General features: G+C 38.8%; 1 pseudogene; it reads left to right on the forward strand.

Annotated features, from left to right (window-relative positions):
• The first annotated feature begins 803 nt into the window (after window positions 1–803).
• Window positions 804–918, forward strand: LOC111771438 (U6 spliceosomal RNA; annotated as a pseudogene).
• The last annotated feature ends 22,444 nt before the right edge of the window (window positions 919–23,362 follow it).

Raw genomic sequence — 23,362 nt, forward strand, 5'->3', positions numbered from 1 at the left:
TTTCTAGAAGTTTTATTTGATTTTTCTCCCAATTTGTTGGTTTTTTACATTCTTGTCTTCTCCACTTTTAAAGCTTATTTTGAATTTATTTAGACATATTCCATAGTTATTTTGCATTCAATTTTACCAGAAGTCTTTGTGGGTCTGTTCTGGTATCTCTTGGCTCATCTATTTTCATGGGACCTTGTGTGCTTTGTGACTTTTGACTGTAGGCTGCTAACTTTCCTTAGAATTGTTTCTGTGGGAAAACCTTGAGGCCTTCATTAAAGTTTTTCAGACGTAATTTTTATTTGCTTTTATCTCTAGCTTGGGGTCACTTCCAAACATAGACCACTTTAGATTTGCTGCTTGTGGTTTTTCAGACCACACAGATAGAATAAATCAAGATCACACATCTACATGGGGGCTGAATTTAGTTACACATTCTCAGATGACATTATTTTTTCTTCCACCTCCCATAGAGGTAAAGACAATTAAATTTCCTTACTTTCTCCTTCTTCCCAATGAGGTTTCTTTCTTACTCATCCTTATACTAAGAATGTAAAGAATGTAATTCTCTGCAGATTCAGCTTTATTTATAAGTTTCCTGTCGGGTTCTCCACTGTACGTAGTTTTGAAGCTTACGGTCCATCCTCTTTGCTTCTTCAGCCTTCAGAAGGGAAGCTCAAAGTCTCAGTCCAGATAATTCCAGATTAAAAGCCAGTACGAACACTTGCTTGCCTTCCAGCATTCCAGTTTGACTTTTGTTTTGCTTCTGCATATTCCTCCGTTTTTATCAGTGAGTTTAAAAAGATTTTCAAAATGTGCTCACTTCAGCAGCAGCATATACTGAAAAATTGGAATGACACAGAGGAAATTATGACGGTCTCTGCACAAGGATGACATGACATGCAAATTCGTGAAGTATTCTATATTTTCAAAAAAAGATTTTAAAAATATATTTTAGCCAGAGTTTTACTTGTTTTAATCAGAAGAGTCATTCTAGCTATCTAATTTACTAAATTGATGGAAACAAAAATCCCTGGGAACAAAAAAGCTTTAGACTTATTTTTAGATTCTGTTTTTGTTTCATAGGAAAGTTCCACAAGCCGTGTTATGCAATTTGGAATAATATAATTCATGAATGTCCTAGTCTGTTTTATGTGCATGTTGGATAATATATATAAACTGATACTTCATAAACAATAGCACACAAAGTAAAATATACTCAACTTATCTAAAACTTATCGAGAATTCCACTGTCTAACTTAGACAATTGGGGGAAATTTTGTCTCTGTTTCTTCATCAATCATGGTGTAAGACCAGGACTAAAATTAACTCTACGCATATCTTTTGTTTATCAACACAAATCACGTACAAATTGCCACAGCACTGACTGGCACAAAATGATCTTGAGTGGACTAATGGACATAAATGGAAAGTCAGGTAATCTTGAGTAGAAAGCTAACTATCAATAGTGTGCCTTTTTACTTTGGTTTACATTATGTCCTTATACCTTCAGGCATTTATGTTTGATCATTATTTGTGAAATCACACAAATAAACAATCTTTTGAGTTTTATAGGTTTTCTGAATCAAGAGTCAGTTTGAACTATAAACTTTTAACCCTCAAATTTTTTAACTCTATTTCTAAATGTCATTGGTTAAGAAGTTTGCTGTTCTTTGTGTCAGAACTAAATCCCTATTCACATATTCTTAATCCAAGATGTTCTGCTCTCGTGGTGTCCTTCTACAAATTGGATGTAACTGTTAACAGATTTGATGCAGATTCCTGCTGAATCATGATTCAGTAACTGTTGGACCATTTTTCTCATGGATGTTTGGCCTTAGAGCAAACAAGATACACCAGCCAGTTGTCCCGTCCCTGAGGTAACTGTTGATCAGAAGCAAGCATGGTCATGAGTTGTCCATTTACCTAAGCTGTCAAAACAAGAATTATTTCTCACTGATTCATTTTTTCCTAAGACCTGTTCAGAGAACTTGGGGTCTATTAATTATTGGTTCAATTGACTTATCATACTTAAGAAAAATCAAAATATTCCTCCAGTTGGTAATTACTGACCACAAAATACTCTATTTGACGTATTGTACTTTTAAGCCAAAATAGACTAAATATCTAGTCCTAAATCAGTTTGAATTTTATCACATTTTTCTATAATCTTAACAACATTCTGTGGAATTCTCCCCTACCTGGTGGGAAAATCACAATCAGAATTTTAAGAAATCTATTCAGAGGTAAGAGAGGCAGGCAAAAAATCAAGAATGACTTGGAGATTTTGGGCTCAAATAACAAGGAGATCTTGGGGAGCCATTAATAAAAACAAGGAAGTCAAGAGAAAGAGTGTCTAGAGGGAAGGGGAAGAGGAGAAATTAATTTTTTGATATATTAATTTTGAATTAAAAATGCAAAAGTGAAAGGAATCAGTTATTTAAACGTAAAAATGAAATGAGTATTGGTAAATAACACAGGCAATTCAAAACCCAAGAGCAACTTAAAATATTAATAAATCTGACAATATAACCATGAAAACTTTCGAATGACAAGAAACACCATAAGCAAAGTCTAAAGACAAATGACAAATTGGATATAACATTTGGTAACTTATAATAAAGAGTCAACATCTTTAACTCTTGAAGGACTCCTAAAAATTGAGAATTACAAAAAAGCAACACAAGAAAAATATGAATGGGCAGTTCACAAAAAATTAATTCAACTTTAAACACAGGAAACAATGATTAGTCTCACAACAAGAGAGAGACAAATTGTAACTCACTAAGAAACCATTTCCTACCTATCGGATTGGCAAAATCCATGATCTCTTTTGATAAGACTGTGAGGAAACAAGTATTGCAATGTATTTTTTGACAGGAATGCAAAGTTATACAATTCCCACAGAGCAAATTAGACAAAATATAATCAAATTACATGCATATTCATTTTTCATTGACTTAGCAATCCCACTTCTAGGAATGTATCTCAAAGATACATTGGGAAAAACTGACATGATATAGATATATCATATATCTCATATATGGCAATATTGTATATAAATATGTTGATATTAATATACAAAATATTAATTAATATAAAATATTAATTACAAACAATGCTGCTAAAGCATTGCTTTTGCTTTTTATAGCTTTGCTTGCAAAGACAAGACTCAAATGTCCAGCAATAGAAGTCTCGTTGAATAAGCTAGGTTTATTCACATCCACTCAAGGGAGTCTTATGCAGCTATAAAAAGGGATGAGAGAGAGTTCTATATACTGGTAATCTCCAAGATATATTGTTAAGTGAAAAAGGCAAGTGTACAACAGTATTAATAGTTTGCTAACTGCTGTATGTGAAAAGGGACAATATAAATTTGTATGCATAGTTGCTTAATATTTTCACAATGTCAATGGAAAAATAAACCAAAAATTAATAGAAAGGCTAGCCAATGAAGGGTGGATAAAATAGGAATGAAAGCAAATTTTTCTGAATTTATATTGTCACAAAATTTTGACTTTGGAAATGTATACAAATTTTTACATAATTAAAAATTAATTATAATTAATTACATTAATTAAACAGAAAAATTCCCTCAAAACCGAAAAACAGATGGAAACAAATGAACTAACTGTATATCAATTTAGCAGCGTAATCAAAAACAGGGAAACACATTCCCTTATGAGCATTTAAAACATGGTACTTTAACTGCAAATCCCTAGTGGAATGTAATCCAAGAACCAAAATAAGTGCAAGAAAATTTGAAACAATATTCTAGACTTGTTAAAAAGAATTAGAATTGTTATTTTCAAAACATCATGGGTACTTGCATGATGAAGCAATGAGTAATTACATTAATGTCATTAGGAATCAAAATTTTTAAAATAAGAGAAATGAGGTACAAGTGTAAAATCAAAGAAGTTGGCTAAAAATCATGTAATCTTATATTTAAATTGGAAATAGTAGTGTGACTCATTGTTTTCTTGTCTTTAAAAGAAGGAGGCGGCAACGATTCCACAGCTCTTTGCATTGAGAAGGCCTGGCAGTGATGCCCCAGCAGGAAGGAATACTCCTAGAGCCGATATTCTGCTCTCTAAATCCCCCCTCTCTGAAAGAAGCCAAGGCTCCTTCGTAAAATACTGCTTCTAGGTCTGGAGCAGGAATGTGCAGGATTTGCTTGGGATATCCTATCATACTGGAAAGCAAGAAAGTTAGCGAAAACAAATGGGCAAGGGGACACAGAAGCCCATTTCAAGGGGGCTCCCATAGCCTAAGCTGCAACAATATGAGCAACAAAAAGATTAATGACTGCAACAAAATGAACCCCATTAGATGTTTAAAAAAACGAAAAATCCATGAGATCATAATGAAATGGACTCCTTCAGAGAACAAAATAAAACACCTCGTTCATCATCATTGAAGGTTACGAAGGTATCAACTAATTACTCTGAAAATCCATAAATAATGGCAACAAATAAAATATGCAAATTGTCTTTCTTGCATGAATTATATTTCAGGGTAACTAAATTATTGATCAAGGAAAGTTCTTACAGAACAATTCCAAGTAAACAAAGAGAAAATGACATAATTAGAAAAATCACCATTTTTCAACCCATAATGATATGGGGGATCTAGACAATGATTACCAAATAGTGCTAAAATCATTAGTTTGGTGGGGAACTTTACAATGAAGATATCAGACTGACATAAACAGAACCCAATGAACACTATTAGCGTTAATAAGTAAAAAAACTTATGTGCCTAATTAAATGATTCTTTAGAAAATATACAGCACCAACTGTGTGTGATCTACTTTCCTAAACAATTGAACTGAATCTAATCAGGCCTCTAGCTCCAACTATTAATCTACAGGAATTATTGAGTATATATGAAATAAGATTGGCCAAATATGGATCACTTTTAAGCTGGGTGATGACAACAAGGGAATTCATTGCATTATTCTCTCTTTGTGTACCTATGAAATTTTCCATTAAAACAGTGTTTTTATAGACAGATGTATGGGTTGGCCTGGTGGCATAGTGCCTACATTTGTGCACTCCAATTTGGTGGCCCAGGGTTCTTGGGTTTGGATCCCAGGTGCAGACCTACACACTGCTCAAACCATGCTGAGGCAGTGTCCCACATACAAAATAGAGGAAGACCGGCACAGACATTAGCTCAGGGCTAATCTTCCTCACCAAACAAACAAACAAACAGAGAGGTGTAGAGGAATATATTGGATGAAAGCTTAAGGTTGGAAATTAACATGGAAGCCAAGTGAGGTAGAGAGTTGAGGTAAGCAAGGTTATTTAAAGAGAGCAAGAAAAAATAAAGCAGTCAAGGAAAAAGCTGCAGGAAATATGATATTAAGAAGTGGGAGGAGAAAAGGGGTCAATGAAGGGAGCAGAGGGATATTTGCAAGAGAGAGCAAGCCAGCCAGGAGGAAGCTACGTCATGGACTCCTGGGTCAGCCCACAGGGCCCAGAGCAAGCTTGTGAAAGGAGAGATGCCTACTTGCGGAGGGAGAAAAGAAAGAATGTCGCTGATATAAAAACTGGGCAATTTAAGGTGGATATAAGGGAGACAAAGGAGCTCAAGTCAGAGCTCACGCTTCTTGTCAATAGGAAACAGCAGCACCTCCTGAGGTGGGCAGTCCTCAGGAGGAATCGTTCTAATTCACCAAAAACAACTTTCCTTTTTCCTCTGTCTGTAACCAGGAAACAGGCAGCTTCACAGACTCTGAAGCCTGGGTTTAAATACGGAGAAGATGCGACTAGTTGTGTTTGATATGTCAAGAAAGGCCGGAAAACCGTTACAGAAATCCTCTTGATGGAGTTTTCATCTTTGAAAAGCAGATCCAGAAACTACAAAATCTGCCAGAAGAGGAAAAGTTGATGATTTAAAAATATCTTGATGAGAATATAACATCCCTCACTGAGAAAATCCCACTTCTCATTATTCTCTACCATGAGGTCTCCAATTAACACCCACTGTGCTGCCTCATTCTGAGTGTTACCACGTACTGAATTCAGGATCTTTCTTCCAATTCTTGGAGGATTTTGGCTGTGGGTAACCCTTGGGTATAGGTCCTAGAGATATGGGATTGCAATAGGAATTTTAAAAATATTTTCTCCTCCTCACCTCTAGTTTCTTTCAGAGGCAGGCAGAATTTTCCCCAACACATTACAGCTACACAACGTCTTTCCCCCAACTTCCTAGGAATAAAATCCTGGCTTCTTATTGCTAAAACCTACAAGAAAAATTAATTCCCAACATATCGTCACATACAGTCCATCTGGGAAAGCGAGTTACTCATGGCCTCAATGAAATTTGGCAGGATTTTTATTACTACACCATTAGTGCCTGCACGTGGGGACAGCATATGTATTAATAATTAGAGAAATCTCATATGGGATGACATCACCTACATATGAGCTGAAGTGTATGCCCTTATACAGTAAAACCAAATTTTTTTCTGGCAGTGACCTAACTCATTAGGATCCTAAGTCGTGTTGCCTGAAAATCTGAAAAAAAAAATTCTGAAGAGTTGGCTTACAGGACAGCTTCATGAGTTCCCAGCTTTGCTCAAATCCCTGTGACACTGGGCAGTACGGTGATCTTTTGGAACCGGAGTTCCCCAGGGATGTGATTTTTCTATATTTTGGGGTGTGTTTGGTGGACTAAATTTGAGGAGTTTGGTCAGCCAGTAAAGGTGAGGGAAGATTCTATTGCTTATTTATTTAAAAAAGGTAATTCTTAAAAGCACCTTTGTGATGGTTTCCTCGACTCTTGTAGAGTATTTCGGATTTAATTAGATCTGTACAGGGGTTACGCCCAAGCAATGGAAACTAATGGTAGGAGTTTAATAGGCTAATAAGTGAATGATTTGAGAACATATGGGGTTTTCTAGTGATGATAATACAATTTTATCCAAGTTATAGCTGAAAATGCCTCTAAGTATGAAAGACACGGATGCCCAACTAGTATCTCAAAAGAAAACCCTCCACAAGGAAGCACTCTTTAGAACTGTCTGATAGAACTTCCTGTGATGCTGGATGTTCCGTGACCGTACTCTCCAATACTGTAGCCACTAGCCACATCATGACGACTGAGTACTCGAAATGTGCCTGGTGTAACTGAGGAGCTGAATTTTTTATTGTATTTTAATTAATTTTAATTTAAATATCCACACGTGGCTAGTGGATACCATATTGGACAACACAGTTCCACATACTTCCTTAAAACCAGAACCCCTCCCAGCTTCACTAGTTGTCTTCCTCTGTCTTCTATATTTATTCAGTCGACAAGTACTACCGCTTTTTCTAACCTATGTCTGGTAGCCATTTTTTTCTAATGGCAGAAAAAGTTTCAGTTTCTGCTTATGAAACTACTTTAAGTTCTGATTTATGTGCATTTAAATCTCTCTCCTTCTCTTTCTCTCTCCCTCACCCACTTTTAACTGCTAGCTTTGTTTATTTGAACCACACAGCTCTCTATATGTGGCAGTTTCCAGCTTGCACTCAGTTTTCAAAATGCTCCCCATCTGGCAGTTATGGACGCCATGATACTTTCTCTAGCAGACTCTTCGATCTAACTGCTGCTGGTTGGGGTTTGACTCTTAACCGTTTTATTTTTACTTCTGTGTAGGCTACATCTGCTGCTGAATTGGTTTTAAATTTTTTATTATTATTATTTTTTAGTAAAATTTTTTTCCCAGTTTTTCTTTTTTTTCTGATTGGCACCTGAGCTAACATCTGTCGCCAATCCTCTTTTTTTCCATCTTCTTCTTCTCCCCAAAGCACCCCAGGACATAGCTGTATATTCTAGATGTAGGTCCTTCTGGTTGTGCTATGTGGAACGCCATCTTAGCACGACTTGATGAGCGGTGCCATGTCCATGCCCAGGATCCAAACCTGCGAAACCCTGGGCCACTGAAGCCGAGCATGCAAACTTAACCACTTGGCCATGGGGCTGGCCCCCAGATTTTAAATATTAAAATTATAAGTTTAGTTTTTTTTCAGAGCTAGGAAGAGTTAATTCATTTCCATGCCATTAGTTGTACACCATGTATCTTAATTCAGTGCAGGAAATGTTAGCTAATTCTTCCACAGAGACCCTCAATGTTATTTTCATATCATCCTGAAATCCTTTATCTTTTGCATGGATTATTTGAAAATAATATTACACTGTTCATTCTTGATAGCAATCTGGACATCTTTCTTCTTTCATTTATGAAGTCTTTTAGTACTGGCCAAAGAAAACGAAGGAGGTAGGGGTTCATGACAATATTGAAACATCCAGTATTCTATTTCCATTCTGAGAGAGACCTCAAGAGATCAAGCTGTTATCTTCTACTAGACAAGATTGCATATAAATCATCCTGGAGAGATGAGTGTGCAATTGATTAATGGAGAAATTTCCACAAACTCCCTCAGACATTTGGTTCATCTCCAGCTTTCGGAAAGTCATCATTTGGGTCTACCCTATAACATCCATTTTCATATGCCATGGGAAGATGAATGTTGCCTGAACCGTTTTTTGGATTTCAACATCCATTAAAAATAGATCATTGACAACAATCTATGATTCCTGTCGGTGTGCATCCTATAACATATTTTGTTTTGAAACCGTGATTTTTTTTAATGAAATGTCTACATTTTTTTGAGAGTTAAAAAAGAATCTGGCAAAAACAATAACAACAGTAGCAGAAGATAAGCTGAAAAGGAAGGAAGCATAGCGGCTCTCTTTTTCTATTTCCACTGTCACCAGCTTGTCGTAGACTCTCCTCAATCTATGCCAGAGAAACCCAACAGCCGCCAAGCAATCTCCTTGCTTCAAGACCCTCCTTTCTCCAATTCAACTACCGGAGCGACTTTATAAATTACAAAATCCATCACTGCTTAAAATCCTCCTTTGCCAGTAGGATGAAAAGCCATGTGCTTAGCTTGGCCTTCAAGACTGTAATACGATCCGACTAAATCTTGGCTTGAGAGCTCACTCCAAGCAGGTGAGTCTTATTATTCTCCCAGGAAGATGCCATGTTGGTATTCTCTTATCGCCTGTTCATTCCATTCCTATGCAATCTTCCCCATCCTTCTACCTATTCACAAACGGTTGTATTCCAGAGTCCTCTGTGATGGTGTATTTTAAACTCTTGCTTTGGCTATAACCTATAAAAAGAAATTATTTAACTTGATTCTATAGGATACACACTGATACTGTCTACTCGATTATACTTTATTCTATTTCTTTTTTCTTTTTTTACAACTGTTACCATTTTTTTTTCTTTCTGCTTTTTCTCCCCAAATCCCCCAGTACATAGTTGTATATATTTTAGTTGTGGGTCCTTCTAGTTGTGGCACATGGGACACATGTGGCACATCAGGCCGCCTCAATGTGGCCTGATGAGTGGTGCAATGTCCGTGCCCAGGATCCGAACCAGCGAAACTCTGGGCCGCTGTAGTGGAGCTTAAGAACTTAACCACTCAGCCACAGGGCCTGCCCCTCTATTTCTTTTTTAATGCTGGTCTTAGATCACTAAATTGACTTTATGATGATGCCTGTTATGGGCTGAATTGCATCCCCCTAAAATGTATGTGTTGAAGTCCTAACCCCTAGTACCTCAGAATGTGACTGTATTTGTAAAACCCACATTAGGGTTTTTAATGAGGTAATTAAGGTATAATGAGGTCATTTTGGTGGGCTCTAATCCAATATGATGGGTGTCCTCATAAAAAGAGGAGATTAGGACATAGAAACACATAAAGGAAAGATCATGTGTGGACATTGAGGAAGACGGCCATGTGTAAGCTAAGGAGAGAGGTATCAGAGAAAGCAACCCTGCTGACACCTTGATCTTAGACTTCTAGCCTCCAGAAGTGTGAGGAGATGAATGTCTGTTGTTTAAGCCCCCCCATCTGTGGTACTTTGTTATGGCAGCCCTGGCAAACTAGTACAATGCCTTCCTGGGTTGAGAGTCACAGTTCAAAAACCACTGCTCTATGAGCCTTGTCTCAACTCTGCAGCACATGTTAATCAGCCTATTTTGTAGCATTTACTTTCTCTACCAGTCATTAAGGCATGAAATTACATACTGCTATTGCCTCCATATCTTTATTCTAAGCTCCTTGGTAGTACAATATCATCTCCCTGTCTGTTTCCCGCAGCACCTAGTACATTCCCGAACACATAGTTATTCAATACACTTTTGTTCAGTGTATGAGATTGTCTGGGTCTTTTAAAGGCAACTGAGCAAAATCTAACCACAAAACACTATCATCCCTCTTTAAAATCAATTTTCATTTACCTGTCTTCCAACAAGTCAATCTAAGTCAAGGATAGGGATGAGCTGCCAAACACAGCTGGGTGGTCCTTCTCAACGCTGCTCCAAGCAGGCACTCCCAGTCCATCTATGCTGCTACCTTTGGTCTAAGCCAAGAAACCGTCAGAGCTAAAATTAATGGCATAGAGATACAAGCACATTCTACAGTCTCTCATCTCTAAAAGTAATTTTGTTTAAATTATTTATTGAAAACAAAACCGCTCTGCACCATCACTATGCTACTCCCTTCAGTTTCAGCCCCTCCAAACCTCCTGAAGAAGTCCATATGCACCCTGTCTCCACTTTCTCATCTCCCATTCTCTCATCAACCCACACCAATAGCTTCTTTCCCTCTATCCACTCTAAGGACTCTTGCCAAGGTCACCAATAATCTCCACGGAATCAAATTCAAAGACGGAGTACTGCCTTCATCTCTCCTATCTACCAGCATTACTAGACACAGGTGCCCATTCCCTACTACTTGAAATATTCTCTCTTGAATTCTGAGACCCATCTACATCCAGTTTTCCTTATACCAACACCAGCTACTCCATCTCAGTATTATTTCCCAAGACGTCTAAACGTTGTTGTCACTCCGCACTTAGTTCTGGGCCCTCTTCTCTTCTCTTCTTCACTCTCTCCTCACTGTACATCAGATGTATATGTGTATGTATATGAGTGTGTGTACCTGTGTACATATACACACATATAGTTTATATAATATATATAATGGAATTAGCAGTTTCACAAAATAATAGTTTATGAGTCTATATGATTATTTCTATTTTTTATTCTACTGCACTATATCTTATTCTATTTCATTTTATAAAAAATTTTAGTCAATCCACTAAACTGATGTAATAATGTTAATGGGTTGTGACTCACAGTTCTGAAAACACTGCTTTTCCCGTGACTTTAAATAACCTCTATATGCAGAAGATTCCTAAATTTATCTCTCTCCTCTCACTTCCAGGCTTATAAATCTAATTGCTTACTTGCTGTATCCATTTAGCCATCTTGTAAGAAAATCAAATGTAACCTCATGAGAACTGAGATCTTTATTTTTCCCACAAATCTTTACTTTTCCCAATTAGCAATGCCACTACCTTGGACCCAGTTGATAAAGCCTGAAAACTCTGGGTTGTCCTTGTCTTCCCCTCTCCACAGTTCCCCCCGACTCACACGTAGAAACAATCTATGATCAGTTTTCATCAGTTCTACATGGGGTCTGAGATGATAAGGATGATCATTGTGACAACTGGGTTCTGATGTCCAACTGACTTTTTACCTGGAATTACCAAAGCCATCCTCATTTCACTGTTTTGGGACAGTTTAGCATCAAGCCTGTCAGTGCGGGCCAGCTCCCTCAGGGGTCAGGAGTTGGTGGTTCCTCTCTCCATGGACCCCCAGAGTCTGTTTCTGTTATCATTTTCTCTAGGTGGATGAAGGAGCTCAGCTAAGAACTGTGCTGATGTGCAGTTAGGTAAGCCTGTGCACTTAACCCATTCTTTCTTTCCCAGTTCCGGAGATGATCTTTAATCAGTCCAATAGCTTGGCTGTTATAAGAAAGAGAGATGACAATGGACTCAGAGTGTGTCATCCTGAGTCTGCAGTCAATGAATAATTCACTGAAAGGCAACACACTAACGGATCAATTCATCAAACGATCAATTTTCAACATTTACATGTTTATCAAAAACAGATTATTTTAACTGTTTCTAATGCCTATAATACTTAATGTTGGCTGGATTGGCAGCATCTAAGGGAGTTGTGGGTAGCCAAGGTTCAAGGGTCCTGGGGACTTCACATTCTCTCGGTGCCTCAGTCTCTTCCTCTGCCTTCGATCTCCCCCTTTCCTGGAACTGGCAGCCTCCATATTTATTCCATTAGCAGGAATTTCCTTCCCTCTGCCCAGCTTCCAACAGCTGAGGCATAGGGAATAGGAACAGACGCAAATTGGACGTTCTTTTAAAAGCCATTATGAAAAGACAAAACTAATCTATGGTGACAGAGCTCAAATAGAGGTCTAAATGGTCACGAATAGGAAAGGGGTACAGGTACAGGGCTTTCTGAGTGCTGGAAATGTTCTGTGTCTCGACGCAGTTACATAGGCAGATGGATGTGTTAAAATTCATTGGGCTATTTATCCTCAGCATTTATGCATTTTGCTGTGTCCGTGTTATACCTCCACATAGAGTAAAAATACCTAAATCCATCTAAACTGTTATGAATTATTCATGCCATACTAATTGTTATAAACCTTCTACATAGCTAAAAGAATTCTTTCTTGTTAATTTGGTAAGTTCGATCATTAGTCACACAGCAAAACCTAAATTCTAAAAATGCCAAAATGTTTATTAGACAGAAAGTGACTTTGAAAGGATCTGCAAAATAGAATAGATCGAAACTGAAAAATTCAAAATGAAATGCTGAAATTTGGGCTGTATTCATAAGAATATGTTTAAAATATTCAAATATATATTGGAAAACAAAAATTAAAAATTAAATGAAAAATTAAAAATAGAACTACCATATGATCCAGCAATTCCACTTCCGGGTATGCATCCACAGGAAATGAAAACAGGATATTGAAGGGATATCTGCACTCCCATGTTCATTGCAGCATCATTCACAATAGCCAAGATACAGAAACAACTTAAGTGTCCATCAATGGATGAATGGATAAAGAAGATACAGTGTATTTATACAATGGAATACTACTCAACCATGAGAAAGAAGGAAATCCTGCCATTTGTGACAAAACGGATGGACCTTAGGGCATTATGCTAAGTAAAATAAGTCAGACAGGAAAAGAAAAATACTGCATGGTATCACTTATATGTGGAATCTTAAAAAAAAATAAAAGTCAAACTCAGAAACAGAGAGTAGAAAAGTGGTTGCCATGGGCTGGGAGGCAAGGAAATAGGGAGAGGTTGGTCAAAGTGTACAAACTTTCAGTTATGAGATGAAAAAGTTCCGAGGATCTAATGTATAACAAGGTGACTATATTTGATAACATTGCATTGTATAAGTGAAATTTGCTAAGAGAGTAGAACTTAAATGTTCTCACCAAAGAAAAAAGGTAAATATGTGAGGTGATGGATGTGTTAATTAACTAGATGAGAAGAATCCTTTCACAGTGTGTATGTATATCAAACCATCACATTGTACACTTTAAATATCTTACAATTTTATTTGTCAATTACACCTCAATAGAGCTAAAACAAATTTTTAAAAAAGAAAAAAATGTATTTATGAATACATTTAAATAAGAATATATTCATAAGAAAGCTAAATTAATCTTAACTGATTTCCAGTTTTATTGAGAGGTCATTGACAGGCTCCGCTATATAAGTTTAAGGTGTACAGCATGATGGTTTGATTTACATATATTGTGAAATGATTACCACAATAGGTTTAGTTAACATCCATCATCTCATATAGATACAATAAAAAGCAAAGAAAAAAATTTCTCCTTGTGATGAGAACTCATAGGATCCACTCTCTTAACAGTTTTCCTATATATCATAGAGCAGTGTTAGCTGGAGTCATCATGCTGTGCATTTCATCCCTAGTACTTATTTCTCTTGTAACTGGAAGTTGGTACCTTTTTACCACCTTCCTCCCGTTCCTCCTCCCGCAATCTTCCACCTCCAGTTAATGGAAATCTGCTCTCTTCTTCTATGAGTTTGGTGTTTTGTTTTGTTTTACATTCCACATATAAATGAAATCATACAATATTTGTCTTTACCCTTAACTTTTGACAAATCAAACATTTCTTAAAATTCGGCAAAATAGAATGCATTTGTGTAATATTTTAATTGAATATAATCAAGGAGAATGCATTTACTAACGTATTCGTAAGAAGAGTATATTCTCTTCCATCTTATACATTTCAGAAAAATTTTTTTACTTTAAAAGATTTTATATTAACCTTTTATTTTGTATATTCAAAGAATTGTCATTCAACAAACATCCTCCAGCAAATTGGTTTTCGGTGAATTCTTTTCAAGAATGGATTGGCTTTTGGTTGAAATTTAAGACTGATTTTTAAAGCTGTTGGAATAACTTTCCAGGCAAAGATGGAGCCGCTCCTGCCCATGGGGCCACATCAGCAAATGGAAGTTCAGATAGCTTTTGTGTCCCTGTGTATGCTCTGCATGAATAGAAAGGCAGTGCATGCATTCAGCCAGGCTCCAAAGGCCAAGCCAACTCTGGCTCTATACTTATTTCCTGTTCCTTATTCATTTTCTATTTTTCTCTTCCTCATTCCTTATTCACTTTCTACTTTTCTCTTTCTTGTTCCTTATTAATTTTCAATTTTCTTTTCCTTGTTCCTTATCAATTCTCTATTTGCTCTTCCTTGTCCCTTATTCTTTATCCTATAAAAATTTTCTGCCTTCCACCCCATTTTGCAGTCCTCTTGGGAATGGAGACTGCCCACTTCATATAGTCTTAAATAAAGTTTGCTTGTATCACCCAAATTGTCTTCTTTAATCATTTTTAGCAAGTCCAGAAACTGCTGTAGTTGAGCAAAAATTAAAAGTCAAATTAGATTAAGTTAAGCAGCAACAAGTAACAGTAAACCAGTGGGCAGCCTGGAAGGAAGTGAAAAGTTTTGGAAGGAGAGAGGCTGCAGAGAAAGAGAAAAGTAAGAAATAAAAATGAACCACGTGATGAATTTTGTTTGTTTGTTTTTTTGGAAGCTGGCGGGTGGGACCAGCAGGAGATTCACATCGAAGAGGGACGTGTACCAAGTGGCAGCCTTGCAGGAGAACTCTTCAAGACCAAGCTTTGGGACCAAGTAGAGTCTCTCCCCTCCTCCAGTGCGATGGGGCTTCAGTTGCCAGCAAATACCTCTGTCAGCAGGGAACTCCCACTGCGGCCTGGCACCTACCTGTTCCTCCTGTTGCAGGTCTGGCATTGGGTCTGTGTTCTGCCCCGCAGAGAAGCGTAAGGAGCCAGGGCTTTCCGAGATGGAATCCTCTCTTTCCCTCCCTGCAAGCTCCCTGCCCTACTTCCGCTTGTTTGGGCAGCCCCTTGTCATATTTTGTAGTTCCAGGTTTCGTCTGGAATTTGCATTGCTGTTTCATGTTCTCCTTGGCATGTCTGTGTGATTTTCAAAAAAAGAGGGGGAAAGGACAGCTTTCTCAAGCATTTTTAAAGCAGACACAGCCAACTATTAAGCGAATTTTAATGAAAGCATAAAAATCAAAGTAATTGTTTTTATCTAAAATACTTCTTCATTACAACATAATGGACTTCTCTAAGGGGAAAGCATCCCATTTCAAAGTAGTCAACAAACAAAAGACCTTGTAAAGAGTGGAGAAGAGCTACAGAAGATAAATCCGAATGGGAGGTGATTCCCACTGACTCTGCTTAGGAGTGTCTCACTGATATCTCCCCTTCCACCATCAAACCAGGGCCCAGGAGAGCATGCTACCCCCCTTAAAACTACTTCTAACTCTGCTTCACTCTTTTCAAGTTGGAAGATGGAGAAAGTACAAAAGGGGCCCAAGGGAAGAAAGGGTGTCTCATCAACGGAGCTTCATGTTCCCTGGAGGATAAAACCCTGAGAGGTATCCTAAGAAAGGCCCCGGGAGAGAGAATGAGGGGAAAGAGGAAGCCTCAGAACACAGACTTGTGTACCACATCAGTGATCCAACCCAGCGTAACGAGACTCATTCGGCCAGTTGTCAGGACGAATAGACTAGAGAAGAGTCGGCTGATGGATTTGAGCACTCTGGAGATGCGCCGTGATCCGTGGCCCTCGAGGTCTTTCAAAGACCTTTGATGGATTCAAACCAGGAGTAGACAGATGACATTGACGCATCATCCCTACAAGGGGGCTGGCCTGTGTTTCCAGTGGAAGTGGGGGGACCAAGCTGCAATGAAATCTCGCTCTGCAACCTCATGCCCCAGTAGCTCAATAGTGATTTAACTTTTCTTTTTAACCAGACTTTGCTGTGTTGCTTTTTAAAGTTCCATGGCCCAGCAACTTAGTAAATGATTAATCAATCAATCAATCAATACTACTAGTTTGAAAGTCAACAAATCAAAATTCTATTTCCTTGGTCCCTTAGTATAATTGAGACAAGAATTTTTCCCATAGGAATTTTACTGAAAAAATTAAAGGTACACAATTAAATGTACAAATAAGGACAAAATTAATTAAATGTACAAAAAAGGGATAAAAAACATAAAACATCACTCTTTTCAGAGCACAAATTTATAGTTCTGCAGTAGCTAATGTCTGTTAAAAATGATTAAAGAGGGGAACCAGCCCAGTGGTGCAGCGGTTAAGTTCGCACATTCCTCTTTGGCGGTCCCAGGTTTGCTGGCCCAGATCCCGGGTGCGGACATGGCACCGCTTGGCAAGCCATGCTGTGGTAGGCGTCCCACATATAAAGTAGAGGAAGATGGGCACGGATGTTAGCTCAGGGCCAGTCTTCCTCCAAAAAAAAAAATTTAAAGAGGGCAATTTAGATGATACAACAAATTTTCTTTAACAATTCATGAAGCGGGCAGTCTCCATTCCCAAGGGTCTAGAAAACTGCAAAATGGGGTGGAAAGCAAGCAGCTTTTATAGGATAAAAAATAAGAAATAAGGAAGAGAAAAATAGAAAATGAATAAAGAACAAGGAACTAAGTATGGAGACGGAGCTGGCTTGGTGTTTGGGGACTGACCGGGTGGGAGCACTGCATTTCTGGTCAAGCGGAGCATTGATAGGAACACAAAAGTTATCTAAGTTTCGATTTGCTGACCTGGCACCGTGGGCAAGAGTGGCTCTATCTTGGGCCTAGAAATTTATTTCAGCTGGAGGCAAGGTTGAAATGAGGTTTCAAGGTAGGCAAACAGACGAAGGGATTTCCAGGAAGAGGGAATAGCATGCGCAAAGGACGAAAGTGTGAAAGAGTGTGATACAGCTTGGGAAATTTATAAGGTTTTTTTTCTTCCCCCTTTGCTGAGCTTACAGTACAAGATTGGGAAAAGAGGCTAGCAGGTAGACAGAGGCAAGGGCGTGAGAAGACAGGTCAGACAATAAGAGGTAAGTAAGCAAAGGGACCTAACAGAATCTGCAGGGGGAGGGTTTGGTTGACTGTGTCACGTTCTTCTTGGGGATCAAAAGAGCTGATGACTAAAATAAGTCCAATGGACTTAGCAATTTGGAAGTTGTTGATATCCTTAGCAAGGGAAATGAGGAAGGGTTAGTGCAGTGTAGGCACCTGACAAGTAGCTTTTCTCGACTGTAATGTAAGTGCCTGACATTAAGCTTTCGACTGCCAAGGCATCCATTTCAAAGACCTCCATCTTGAATAAACACATTGCCAGCTACACAACCAGCTAGAGCAGCCTGCTTCACCCATGAAGTTCTCCCTTTAGAAAACCCTGAGTGACCTAGATAACTGACCACTTTCCCTTTCCATGCTTTAATTCCTGCTCTTGTGGTTTAAATTCACCAATAAAGAGTAAACGCATGAAATGCTAGGTATCCTGGACTCCGGTAAAGACAGAACCCCAGGCCCACACACTCTCTCTACCTGCAACCTCACTGTGTGGTCCTGGGTGTGTCATGTACCCTCCAGAACCTGAAAGTAATAAACTTTGTTTTTTAAAAGTTCCCTGATGTTTGTTGCTGAGGTGCATCTTGCGATCATAATAAGAACCATAAGGGCGAGTCCAGCCACAACATTGGCTTCAACTGGGGAAATGTCTGTAGGGTTCTCCACAAGTAGTACGGGCCCAGGTGAGTGCCCCTAGGCCCCCCTAACTGATAGCATCACTATCGATAAACTGAAACTGACACAAAACAGTTTCATTGCAAAAGTAGTCTAAAACCAGATTGCAATTGGTTGAAGCACGGGTGGGAGGAGAGGATATAGAGATAGACAATATAGCTCTTTTTTACTTGGCTATGGAAGGAAGGGGAGTAACTCTTACATTAAAACATTGCTAAGAATATAAATGTAAAATTAATTTAAATATCATAACATAAATTCACATTCTACCCTGGAACCTCAAAACTTAATATTGAGTGAAAATTGAAGTAGGCCTATCTTGTATCCTTGACATCTCAAAAGTAGGTTGCTAGAGATGTTCTGTGTGTAAGGCAGGCTCCCTGAACAAGCCCAGGTCACTCACCCTCTTATGCGTTCCGCACACACTGGTGAACAAGGAGGCACTCTTCATTCATTTAACATCACGTAAGTATATGCTGAAGATCCACTGCAGGTCAGACGCACGGCTAGTGCTGAGACGACAATGGCAAGCAAAACAGATCCAATCCACACCCTCCTATTACTCACAGAAATTAACAAAAATATAAATCTAAGTGCTGTGAGGAAAAGGTGCAAGGTGCTACCAGATCATTTAACAGAGCGACATGAATTAGTCTGAGGGATGGGGGTAGAGTAGGAAAAACCCACGGAAGTAGCTTAACGTGAAATCAGAAGGATGAATAGGAATTAACTAGACTAAAGGGGAAGTGAATGTGCTGGGGGAGGAGAAGCATTTTAGGCCTAGGTGAGAGAAGGAGGTGAATGAAAGATGAACTGTGGTGGGATCCCTGAGGTGGAGGGGGTGAGCGGTGAAAGAGGAGCCTCAAGACTCAGGCAGGAACCAGAACATGAAAGGTCTCAGTCTTGTGGCATGTTTCCATGGCTTTGGAAAACTGTGGAAAGCTTTTAAGCAAAGGAATAATGTAACCAGGTTTTAATTTTAAGGCCTTCTACCTGAAGGAAGAATGAGAGATTGAAGAGATGTGGTGGTGATGGTGGAGGTAGAAAAAAGTAGACAAATTAAAATAAATTTTTGGTGAAATCAACAGGGCTTGTTAGATTAGTGGAAAAGAAAGTGTTAAGGATTGTGGTCTATAATGAGCATAGAAGTCAAGAATGTTAGGAATGCTGATGCTATTGGTCCCTTGAAACTCTGAAGAACAGAAAACAGGAAAATGAGTCAACAAGGACATATTTATTAAATTTTCAGAATTCTATTTCTCTCCATTTATATGGCATAAGATGATGCCATCAAACCTAGGGCAGTGTCTTGATAGAGTGTCAGGTTGGAAGGCAATCCTGCAAAGGTACAACTGCAGGATGTTGGCTGGGCTTGATTGAAATTCTGAAGAAAATCAGGTCATCCTTCGAAAACTATGCTCTAGGCTGTTTATCCTCAGTAGAACTGCCGGCCAGAATCAGCAGGAGACCCTTCTCATGCTATTTGTAAAAGTGAGCTGGGAATTGCTTGCAGCTGAATTAGAGTAATATATCTAACTGGCCCAAGCACATCAGAGCAGACTGCTTTTCTCCCCCTCCGTGACTGTGCATACGTGTTGTTTAAGACTGTGTCTGTGGGTCAAGTTGTGAGCTTGTCTCTCTCACCGTTTACTTTCATATTCCAAATAAATGGTCTACTTTGACTTGGCTTGATTAGAATCTGTAATGCAATCTATTCGTGTGTTGGCAAGATGTCTTCATTCTTTTAGGCTTGTGTAGCATTAACTAGCACTTGGGAGTGGTTATTTGGTCAATTCAGTTCCATTCAATCAACATTTATTGAACACCAGGCACTAAAGTACCAGGCACCAACCTATGCACTAGGGATGTAAAGATCCATAAGAAATAGTCATGGTCTTTGAGGAATTTACAATGTGGTGAGGAAAGAAACATAAATAATTAATTTAGTTCAAGTCATCTTTCTTTATAGAGGACCTACTATGTGTCTACTGCTCTCATTACCATTTTAGTACCCAATAAAATGCTGAATCATGAGCTTAAGCACATGAGAATGTGCATCTTCCTCTAGGGTGCTTGGAAAAGGTACAGATTAGAGAATTGACTTGATATCATGTCATTTTCTAATCAGCCCTATGAGGACAAAAGTTCTGAAGAGTGTTATTTTGGCTCACACCTACAATTTAGCCTTTGAATTCTTGCCTGCCCTCCATCTTTGCTATCTATCTTTTATATGAAAAGTTTGCTCTACCCTATTTAATTCTGACAACAGGAAAAATACCTACCACCTCATTCTTTGATCATAAGATGGAAAACAAATGACAAAACTATAAGGTAAAGTCATAAACAAGGGTACATGATGGAGACACCACTCCATGTCCACCCTGCCAAGATACACATGAAGGATGGGTCTTGCTTATGTGCATCGGTACTTATATGCTTTGGTGCCCATGAACCCAAAACAACATTGGAGAATGAGGCCAGGCCAGGTTGGACATGACCCAGCCTAACTCTCTGAATCTACCTCGCCCTTGCTGCTCCTTCCATGCTCAAACACTCGCTCTGCTAGATTGTTCAGTTACTTTCAGATAGACTCAGAAATTTGTGTCTGCTGAGAGGTGTCACAATGTAATGATTCTCCATTAACATGAGGTATCTTTCTAACAAACCACAGCTGATCACGTATCTCTCATGCTTATAAACTTCTGCTGGTTCTATGATGATAACATCCCGAATCATTTATTCCTTGATTATTTGGCTCTTGTTAACCTCACCAATATTATCTCCTACCACTTCCCTACATGTACTCTGGGGTCCTTAAAGTTCCTAAACTTTGATCTCTGAACTTGTCAGGCCATGTCATAGCTCTGTGCCTTTACACAGATTCTTTTGTCTGCTGAGAAAGCCTTTCCCCCAATCATTATCCTAGGCTCATTTCAAATATTCCTTCCTGTAGAAACCAATTATGCTGTTCACCAATATTTCTGATTCTTTTCTTTTCCCAGACACATGCAAGACTGCAATTCCACACCCCTTGTACTTAAGTGTGGCCATGTGACTTGCTTTGGCCAATGCAGTGTGAGAAGTTCATTTGCCACTTCTCTGTGGAAACATCTAAGAGCCTGTGCCCAACCCTATATTTTCTTTTTCCCTGATGAACTAAGTGAGGAGGCCAAGCGTTCAATATCATGGACCTACAGGATGGTGAACCTTTCTGCAGCTCTGGGCCACTATGTCACCACACAGAGAACAGTTGTCCATGTGACTGACCAGATCACAGCAGAATTTTTATATGTGAGAAATAAATCCCTATTGGGTTAAGGCCCTAAGAGTTTGGAGTTGTTTGACCCCATCTTGACCTACCCATCTTGACCAAAAACACCCAGCCAGCTCCTTCAGGAAGATTGACCTGCTAACTCTTCTTTATTCCTACAGTATTTTAACATCTGTTTTAGTGAATACTACATTGTATCATAGTTGAATTCTTTATACATCCATTTCTCTCAGTAGCCTGCGACTTCCTCAAGGATGAGGGCCATGTCTTATTAATCTCTATATCCCCAAACTGAGCACAGTTTCTGGAATATAGATGTTCAATAAATATTTATTAAGACCTAGATTCTATCCCTGGCTTTATTGAGCAATTCATTTAATAACTATGTGCTTTTAGCTGCTTCTTGTGAAAATGTAGATGAGAATGGCCTGTCTGCCCCCTCAAGGTCAAATGAGTTAGTAAGAGTGAGAACACTGAAAACTAACAGGACAGAAAACAGTAAATTATAATTGTTATGAAGTAGGGCCAGAAATGCTTGGGAAAACAGCGGAACTGGAGGTTTTCTGCAGAAAATACGGGGAGAATGCTTTTACGTTCTACTTATTTACATGCAATTCTCAAAGATTTTTCTTTCTTTTTAGGAAAAAACTTTAAAACATGGCTAAAGACGACAGAGGACCAGAGGAGGAGCAATTTCCCAGCCCCCAGAATCCTTTGACCAAATTCTCATCCTTCATTTCCTGTACTGTTCAGTTAGCATCCTTCCAAAAATGATTCTCCTCACACAGAAGTTGGGTCCAGCACATGGTAGCAGATGCTGCTGAAGCCTGTCCATCTCCGCCGGTGCTCATCACTCCTGAGGACGCCCATAGCTTCTTACTGCCGACTTCTAACTTTCCACTCAAGGGCTTTCTCTGGCTACAGGTGTGTGCTCAGTCTGTGTGAAGCTCAGGCCCAAGGTTTCTTGGTGCCAATGCCCCTGGCAGCAACCCTCAACCAGTGATGGAACAGATGTTGGTGGATAAATACCCCAGCTCCCTCATCTTTTGGATTGGAGAGCTCTGAGCCACATTTTACAAAGTGGCTTAGAAGCCTCCTGAGGGCCTGAGCCCCAGATGCCAATAGCAGTCCTTGCTCATTATACATCTGTATTGCTTCCTTCCCATCCCAGTTTTCTTTCTCCCTCCTTTGTCAGTGTTTTCCAGGATCTCCCTGCAAATGAACTCTGGTTCTGCCTCTGGAGAACCCAATGAAAAATAACTCAGCCTCCCCAAAGTATTTCTTATGTTTTAATATAAAATATATTGATAACTACATATTTATTAAATAACTATAAGTAAAGAAAATATATAAATAAAATAAGCATATAAACACAAACATCTAAAATAAGTAAAAGAAAATAATATGGAATTAAAAATTACTACTAACTCCTGCACAAATAGACATTCTTCAGATTCATAGAGATTCTTTAGTGCAGTGTTGTTTTATCAAAAGAACCAATGTGCAAAACCCCCTACTCCAGGTGCTGCCCATCATAGGAAATTATTTCAAGAGCATCCTTCTTCCGGTTCCAGGGGGCAGATTGGCATTTAGTCAATCTGCTGCTCCCTGGGAGGGTGTGGGATAGGGGGGCCCAGGCTCAGATCTTTGAGAAGATGCCGGTCCTTCAGACACAAGCTTGAGATTTATCACAAATGACACAAGTACCTTCAGCCTTAGCTGTGGAGCCTCAATCTGTCTCTTTCTTGGAGTCTCCTTTCAGTCACTGGGGAAGCAAAGTACAGGACTGGTCCCCTATCTTTCCCTTTCTCCCAACTTTGAAATGGCTGATTAAAATGGAGAGAGACTGTCTTTTATCAGCATTCTGACAGCTGCGGCAGAATTGTTCCTCAAACCTTATTACCTTTTGATTTCTAGCTTCTTCCCCAATATTGTTTTTTACATTTCAGAGAATAAATTAGATACAATTTTCACCACGGCTTGAATATACACAGTGGATTTCAGAGCTAAAGCTTGCCTCCTGACCAGTAAAGCAGGTCCCA

This window comes from Equus caballus, chromosome 31 (assembly GCF_041296265.1).
Source record: "Equus caballus isolate H_3958 breed thoroughbred chromosome 31, TB-T2T, whole genome shotgun sequence".
Lineage (NCBI taxonomy): Eukaryota > Metazoa > Chordata > Mammalia > Perissodactyla > Equidae > Equus > Equus caballus.